The sequence below is a fragment of the Xenopus laevis genome, chromosome 3S (genome assembly GCF_017654675.1).
Source record: "Xenopus laevis strain J_2021 chromosome 3S, Xenopus_laevis_v10.1, whole genome shotgun sequence".
NCBI classification, from domain to species: domain Eukaryota; kingdom Metazoa; phylum Chordata; class Amphibia; order Anura; family Pipidae; genus Xenopus; species Xenopus laevis.
The window spans coordinates 124,087,252-124,096,392 of record NC_054376.1 but is presented as its reverse complement, the minus strand read 5'-3'; positions in this window follow the sequence as shown (position 1 = coordinate 124,096,392).

The window sequence follows — 9,141 nt, the reverse complement described above, 5'->3', positions numbered from 1 at the left end:
CCAATTATTGGCCCACTGGTTACCAGTAGGGTTGTCACCTGCCCGGTATTTTACCAGCCTGGTAAAAATGATGGCTGATCCCAATGTTATTAATAGGGAAAAAAGATAAATATATAGAAAGGCCGGTAATTCTTTCCAGAAAAGGTGGCAACCCTAGTTACCAGGGTCCTCTGGGTGGTGGGTCTTGCCAACAAGTAAAATGGGGCCCAATGAGGAAAAAACACCTTGTATGCACAGCCAGTGGTGTCACTATAGAGACCTGCAGCAGGTCAGATACTCATAGGTTACCTGCAAGAAAAGCGGGTGCCCTGCGGGATGGATTTTCGGGTGTGGGTATAAATGCGGGTTGCAGGTCTCATCTATATTGTTATGTTGTCTATATTTTAAAAAACAATTATTTTTACATTTTACTAAACTTTTTTTTTATTTTCAACCACTTCTGATGATGTCACTTCCAGTTTGCAACAACAGCACTTCCTGTTTAATGATGGTAAGCGGGTTGCGGATAAGGCAGGGTAGAGTGGCCACCCGGCCGATATTTTACCGGCCAAGCTGGTAAAACACCTGCCAGGGCCAGCACCGGTATTACAAATTTACCGGCAATGTAGCTCCCGGTAATTTGTAATACCATTAACAAAAGCCCTTGGCCCTCCGGCAGAAACTTACCTTTCCTTCATCTTCTGCCCCGCCCCTTTTTGCAGCACAACCCTGTGGCTCTGCCCCTTTTTACATCATAGCCCATCCATTTACCCATGGCTCCACCCCATTCTACATCTCGGCCCGCCAATTTAGTTACCGCCCCCACCAATGGCCGGTAATTTTTTTGGAAAAAGGTGGCAACCCTAGTTGCGCGCTGAGTCGGCAAGCGGATCCAAGAGGGTAAATATGTGTGTCGCCGGTTGCGGATTTGGGTCAGGTCTCAAAAATTGGTTCCACATAGGACCCTATGCTCTGCATACCTCCCAACTGTCCCTTTTTCGGAGGGACAGTCCCTCTTTTGACAGCTCAACCCACAGTCCCTCATTTGTACTGGAAAGTCCCTCTTTTCTCTGCACTGAACAGCCAGAAAAAGAAACAAAGTTTCTCACTTAATTGGCTTTTAGCAGAGAGCCCAGAACAACTAACAGGTGCAAATAAGATACTTTGTAACAATTCTGAGACACAAAAACACAGTTTAGATAAGGAGAAATATTTTCAAACTTTCATAACCTGCCAAATTTTGTAAAACAAACATGGTAATTAGGGGGTGTGGCCACAGAAAGGGGTGTGGTCAAAAAATTGCTGCGCTACATGCGGGAAAAAAAATTTTGTCCCTCTTTTTACTTCCAAAATGTTGGGAGGTATGTGCTCTGTAATGGGGTGGGCAGCTAGGGGGCCCAGACCATGGGTCTGCTTCCTCTGTAACTTTCAAATTCCCCTCCATGCTGCTCTTCTTCTTCTTTTAAGTGACACATTAGCGCCTGTGGGAAGGGGGAGTTGCGGCCAGGGTGGGGGCGGTGGTTAAGCCCTTGTCCACAGCCACACCTGTGATCTGCCCTGGCCACTCCCTAATTATGCCAAAACTGTGCCCAGGATCTATACAGACTCAGCCCTCTCCGTGCAAGACTTATCCTCCTTTTCCACCTTGGGCTCCCCAAGGTCCCCTGACTGCAATACCCCCTGTACCCCTGATAGTGGCCCTGTGTGCATCAAGTCTCCTGCACCCCCACAGCAAGACATTGTGCATGTGCCTCCCCCTGGATTAAGGGGTAGGCCACAATGGAAGAACCAATAAGATATGAAGGGGTTGATCATGAGTTATAACGTAAAGGGGAAGTTCATATGTAAATTCCATTTTAATATGTTATAGAGCAACTATTGTTCAGTTGCCGTGTAGTGTTCAGTATTTTTTATTTTAATGCAGTGTTTCAAGTTAATATTGCTTATTTTTATTTTTAAGAGGTTTCCCAGCATCACCTGCAGCGTTTAATAAAGATTTATCAGATCCGATGAGATGAATGCAGCCTCACTCAACAGCAAGGGACTTACATGGGAAGAGAGCTGTGTTGTAACATGCTGCACCCCCAGATAAAAGCCAGGCTTGCTTGTTTGTATTGGAAGCCCATGCATGTGTTCTTTGGCAGCTGTCCAACTGCATGCCCAGGATACATGTGCAGGGCACAGAAACATTTGTTTTCTGCATGCCAACCCATATCGCACAGCTTGGGCAGAACAGAACTCAATGAAGGGAGAGCTATGGAACAACGTACTTGTGCCATTGAGCTGAGTATGGAAACATACACCAGAGGTTTAAGCTGCTTTAAGCTGCTTTATGACCCATCACAGTGTAAAGTAAATTCTGTTATTTGTGACCCAGGTATTGAGTGTTAGTTCCCCTTTAAATCTAATGTGATAAAGTCAGTATGTTGCCAGCCACAGCTACCTTACGGAAATCATAAGATCTAGTAAGAACTCTGCATGGTCCAATTAAAACCATAAACATTATGGCCCAAATCCAGATTCCTTTCTAAATATTCATATATTGATCATCATTTTCATTGGCTCCTATGGAGTATGTTGTTTTAAAAATGAGGCTTTCGGGTCTCGTCTTCTCTTCGCTGTGTCACATGGCTGAATGTTTTCTCTGATTATTAAGTAAATCAGCTAATCAAATTTGTACCTTTATTGGTGCGGCATTAGCAAAGAAACAACTTGTACTTCCCGCAGCTTCATACTAACTGTGTCCTCTATCAGAATCATGTGACAGATCTGGCCATGCAAGCGTCATCCGCAGTGAGCTCTAGTTCAATACATTTGTGTAGTTAGCTCTGCCATGCAATACAAAGTACTTCTGAAAATCCAGTGAAGACAATGAAGCTAAAGAAAAAAGGAATAGGAAACAGTTACAGTATTGGGTAGGAGTTATATGGAGCAATAGGAGGAGTTATATGGAGGGTTATATGGAGCTACAGGTGAAGTTATAGGGAGGAGTTATATGGAGCAATGGGAGGAGCTATAGGGAGGGTTATATGGAGCAACAGGAGGAATTATAGGGACGGTTATATGGAGTAACAGAAGGAGTTATGGGAAGGGCTATATGGAGCAATAGGAGGAGTTATAGGTAGGGTTATATGGAGCAATAAGAGGAGTTATAGGGATGATCAGATGGAGCAATAGGAGGAGTTATAGGGAGGGGTTATATGGAGCAATAGGAGGAGTTATATAGATGGGTAATATACAGTAGAACAAATCCTTAAAACCATGGTAGGGCTGAATTCCAGAGAATACATGAATTGCTCATCCTCTTGCTTTCTGCTTCTTGCTTTGTTACTGGGAAGAGGCTATGTCAGTGGTGATCGAGTAGACTACACTGCTGTATGTATGTTTGGGTTGGAGGTTAAGGTTATTACTTGAGGGGTCCCAAGCTATTCCTAAATGGATTTCTCTTCATGTTGTTCCAAATTCAGGGACATAACAGTAGGGGAATCTGAGGGCCCAGGTCTGTGATTAATGGTAAGTTATCATTATATGCTGAAATAGACCACCTAGCTGAAGTAGTAATGGGGGGACCCTAAAATTATTTTGTTGTTGAACCTCTTAAATCCACCGCTATTCAAATGTATAAAAACCGTGATGATATCAGACAGGCCAAGGACTGTCTCTCTAGTCACTTGCATGTACACTGCTGTACATGAAGGTCACATACATTTATTTGTTGATTATTACTATCTGCAGGTCTTTACCCTCTTTACCCTCACATGAATGGCTTGTTTTCAAACAAAAATTGGACTTTGGAAGCAAGTCCTATACTACTGGAAAATGTTTGCAGCAATGTAGTCTTACCTTGACCTACACATACAGCAGGTAATTACACCCAAAGAACTGTACCTTTGTAACAATGCACATTGGGTTACAGATTTGATGGAGTAGTAATAATCATAAAAATAACAGAAGTACTCAGTGCCACTGATATTTATTGCTTGGGTACATAAATGCAGTAGCATGTGAGGTACAATAAAATATATACGCTGGGATTAGCTGGAACTATAGGGCCTTTTCAGACTTTTTCATGTTCTTCATGATCCTCAAATGATATACTTGCCACTTTCTGTGCTACTGACCCAGATGGGTCTAGTTAGCTGGACCTGGGCCCCCTTCTTACCCCCTCTGAGACCCTAGCAGATCCGCAACCTGGCTTGCTACTAGCCTGGCCACCATGTAACTAATAGAGATGTTTTTATAAACTGGATGCCATGGAAGGTATGTCGAAGGTGGAAATGGCTATTTTGTGTCCCACAACCCAACCCATCAATACAAATCTCTAAGCACATGTGGAATTTCCTTGACACAGTCAGCTCAATGGGTCCACATACAACTGTAGTGGGAAAGAGCATGTTTTGGGCTCAGTGCATATTCTTGAAAGGCAAAATGTCAGGGTGCAAGATGGATGGTTACAATAATTAAATGGACATGCCCTCTAGCAGATCTGCAACTTGGCTTGCTACTGGCCTGGCCATCAGGCTTTTTTGTGTCCCACAACCCAACCCTTCGATGCAAAGCTCTAAACACATCTGGAATGTCCTTGTCACAGTCTGCTCAATGGGTCCACATACAACTGTAATGGGAAAGAGCATGTTTTGGGCTCAGTGCATATTCACAGTCTGTATCTGGGAAGAACAAATGTCAAGGTTCAAGATGGATGTTCTTTTTTCACAGTTTTCCATTTCGCCCCTGGAGTCTTCCATTGGGTTCTCGGATTCTTCACAGGGAGGTGACAACACGTGAGAAGAATTGAATGGACCTGCCTTTTAATTCCATTCCTATAATGTTGCAGATATAGGTAAGTGTATAAAAATGCTTTTAATTCTCTTTGAGCCATAGAGCCCTGTTGGAGGAACCTATCTCTTCCTTTGGCTTATGTATATGTGAAACATATTTTCTGGAGACCATCTAAAGTTCTTAACCAGCATGATAACCTGCTCATGCATGTTATATTCTTAGGCTTATGTGACACACGTGGAAGATAACAGCTGCTAATTGTAGTATTGCTTGTGTGTGGGGGCGACATGTAGCAGCTACTAATTTCCCTGTATGATTAGAACCTTCAAAGCTGAGCTGAGCTACCGTTGCATTTATATCTATATCATTGCTGATATCAACACAAATGATTTACTCCTTCTAGGAGCCGGAAAATATATCCTGTTATGACTAAGTAGCTTTATGTTTAACTAGTGCTAAGGCTGCATATCCGTGTGCTATTTTCATATTTAATACTGGTAGGAAGGGTGGCGACTCGGGAGGAAATTATATAAAAGACAAAAGAGTGTGGGGGTGGTCGGAAACCACAATCTATTAAGAGTTGTAATTATTACCATGTCATTATATGGCCTCAGAAAAGCCATACTGTATGATGCACGTGACATTGGGTGGTCTTAAAAGTGCCCCCTGACTGCTATTACATGAGCTACAAGGAATGTAGTGCTGTTCAATTATCTCTTATAATAATGGCTACTATTTATCTACTTGTCATTAAATGATCTTTTTGTTTGGGGTCTGAGATTGAAGCACTGAATGCATAGGAGACTTATCTACAATAAGGAGACAGTAAAATTGAACCATATATAATTTATCTACATAATATACACAGTATGCATAGTCATTTACAAATAGTCATTATAAACTTCACAGTGAAAATAAATGCTAAGAGTGCTAGGAGTTTCAGAAGATTTACTTTCACAGAGACTCAACACATTTCTTACAAATAAATCACCTTATGATCAAACCTACTTTACAATTAAATATATATAAAGTCAATACAAACGTTTGTCTAAGGATTTCTTTCATCCATTGAGTGACGTGAAAAGATGGTTTTGCCGTCAACATAGGGAGGGCTTCTTTATTGTAGGCGTAGTTACATCATGTAATTCATCAGTCTTTTTTTTTTTTTTAATGGGCTTTTAATTAATAAGAGAATGTAGTTCTGATGACGGTCAGGGAGTAAGGGTTTTCCTTTGAAACTGTAAACTGGAGAGCTGCTGAATAAAAATCTTACTAATTCAAAAGCTAAAACTAACAAAAGATGAAAATCAAGTGCAAAATGTATCTGAATATCTCTCTCTACAGCATACTAAAATGGTGAACAACCTCTTTAATGAAGGTGGATGGGCAACAGGTCATTGGTGGGGCGTCCAAACAATAAACTTATAGGGGGGCCTAGGACGAGTCAAGCTTGTTAGATGTGTGTACATCTTCAAAAGGCATGCATTGGTCCTGATCAATACAATCTGCTGTCAGATATTTAATCACTTAATTTGCATGTTTTATACTTAAGCCAAATCCATTGTTATAGCACGATGGGGGTGAGGGTTATCATATTGCACAATCCATCCTTTGTGTTACATAATACTCACACTGCTCTTTGATTTTAATAACCTTTCATTTTAATAGTCTCACAACTCAGCAGGGGCCCCAGTAGTTGATGGGGTTGGTCACCTTTAAATTAACTTTTAGTATGATGTAGAGAGTGATATTCTGAGACAATTTGCAATTGATTTTAATTTTAAATTATTTGTGGTTTTTGAGTTATATAGCTTTTTAGTAAGCAGCTCTCCAGTTTGCAATGTTAGCAAACTGGTTGCTATGGTCCAAATTACCCTAGCAGCAATGCTTTAATTTGAATGAGAATATGGAACATTAATAGGGGAGGGTCTGAATATAAAAATGTAATAAAAAGTGGCAATAACAATAAATGTGTAACCTAACAGAGCATTTGTTTTAAGACGGGGTCATTCAGAGCCAGACCATGCAACCTGGCCAGTCACACCGCCAGCTGGGCACGCGTATGTTCGCGTGCATGATCGAATCGAAGCTTCTCGCACACGTGCAAAACGGGGAGTGGAATCTTAAAATTACTGGTGGAGAGAACAGGCAGTCAGGGAGAGCATGTGTCTACTCTGCCTAACCCTAATTACTACCCTTGGGTCAGTGACCCCCATTCTAAAGCTGAAGAGTCAGAAAAAGAAGGCAAATAATTCAAAATCTATGCTAAATAAATAGTGAAGACCAATTGAAAAGTTACTCAGAATTGGCCATTCTTTAATTGAATGACAAAGAGCCTTCTATGGTTCGAAACATGTAGTGTTGGCAAATAAACACTGATGGTTTAGCAGTTAATCCTGCCTCAGCGCCTATCTTCTTGTGCTCTATTTATTGGTGGATTGGCCATTCTTTAATCTCATTGGTCATGCTTCTTTCTCTTATTTGGAGGTAAGATGGAGCAGGCAGGGTAGGGGATCTTGGGATCCCACTTGGCAAAAGACCCAATGACCAGTTGGGATCTTAACTTTATCATGGTTGGCAGAGAGATTAATGGAGCAACAAGGGGTTTGATTGGATCCAGATTGGTAACTATAGAGGAAGCAGACCCTGTGGCTGCAGGGGGGGGGCCACGAGGTATAGGGCATGAGGCCCTAATTCATATACAGTTTCAATAAATATTGGTAGTCAACTGCTAGTCAACAAGTCAACTGCTAAACATTTTGGGGGCCTGAAAAATAATTTGCTGTGGAGACCAGTAATATTTAGAGGCACATGCATCAAGTGTCGAATTTCGAATTCATGTGAGTTTTTTAAAGCTCCCATAAACTCTCATTGAATTCGAAATTTGACCAATTGAAATGTATTATAAAAATCTAATTTTTTTTAAACTCGGTTGAATAGGATCAACCCGAAAACTCAAATCGAATTTTAAAAACTTGAATGTCAGGAAGGCTGCAAACAACTCCAAATTGATCCCTGGGTGTCTCCCATTCACTTAAACAGCAATTCAGCAAGTTTTAGGTGCCAAATAGTCAAATTCAAGTTCTTAAAGGGCAAGAGTATTATAAATCTTGAAAATTGAATTCAACGTTTTGAAAAACTCAAAACGTATTTGACAATTTTGATCATGAAATTCGAATTTCAAATTTACATTTTTAATTTGACCCATGATAAATCTGCCCCTAAATTGGTAGCAGATAGCATTTTCACAGTTAGTTGCATACTGATGAGGCCCATCATATTAAATATTATTAGACTGAAAATGGCAGACCTACTGTACCAGACTAGACATACCGCAACCCTGTAAAAATAAAGAACCTTAAGCTGGACCCCTATATAACTTAGACTCTCTTCCTGCAGTTAGTAGCTCTGCACATGTTTTATGTATATGGGTTGTTGAAAATGTGTAATGACTGAATCATTACATGGGCTCAAATACAAATTTAGCCCTTCTGCATGGAAATTTTATTAGTATCTGACCCACGTTATCACCCCCTTTACCTGTAATATAAACCTGCTGCATGAGCAGGGAGGGCACTTCCAATAAAAACACATGGTATGGATATAGTCAAATCACATCCCTTCAGTTCCTGTTTTGTCAGGTGTTCCTAATTTCAGGAATTCTCTGTTCTACCCTAATCTGCAGGCTGAATCTGGAAGTTGTAGAGTGTCAAATAACCCAATATGAATTTGGTGTGTGAGGCTAACACTCTTCCTGGTCAACAGACTTGAACTCCACTTAGACTTGAATCAATTTTAATATGTTAATATAAGTTAATATAAGTTAATAGTTTTCACTAGCAGTTTGGAACTGCTAAAAGAGCCACATCTACCCCTTCATTAGTTGGACATTGCACTGAATTTCCTTTTGGGTGAAGCTGCACATATTTTATTTAGAATGCCATTTTTCAGCATTACTTGACCAGAGCCAGACCAAGTAGTATTTGTGCTCAATGCAGCACCACAAGGCCAACAAAATGGCAACCATGTTTGTGATTTTTGACATTGAAAGCAGCAAGTAAGTTGCAGGTAAAAATGAGTCCCTGTTTAAAAAGTATAGTAAAGCAATAGAATTCTTAATGAATCAGATGAAAGGTGAGTATAGGACTAGCCATACCTTTGATGACTTTGACCTTGTTGGCCAGCTTAAAGGGATACTGTCATGGGAAAACATGTTGTTTTCAAAACGCACAAGTTAATAGTGCTGCTCCAGCAGAATCCTGCACTGAAATAAGTTTCTCAAAAGAGCAAGCAGATTAATTTATATTTAATTTTGAAATCTGACATGGGGCTAGACATATTGTCAGTTTCACAGCTGCCCCCAGTCATGTGACTTGTGCTCTG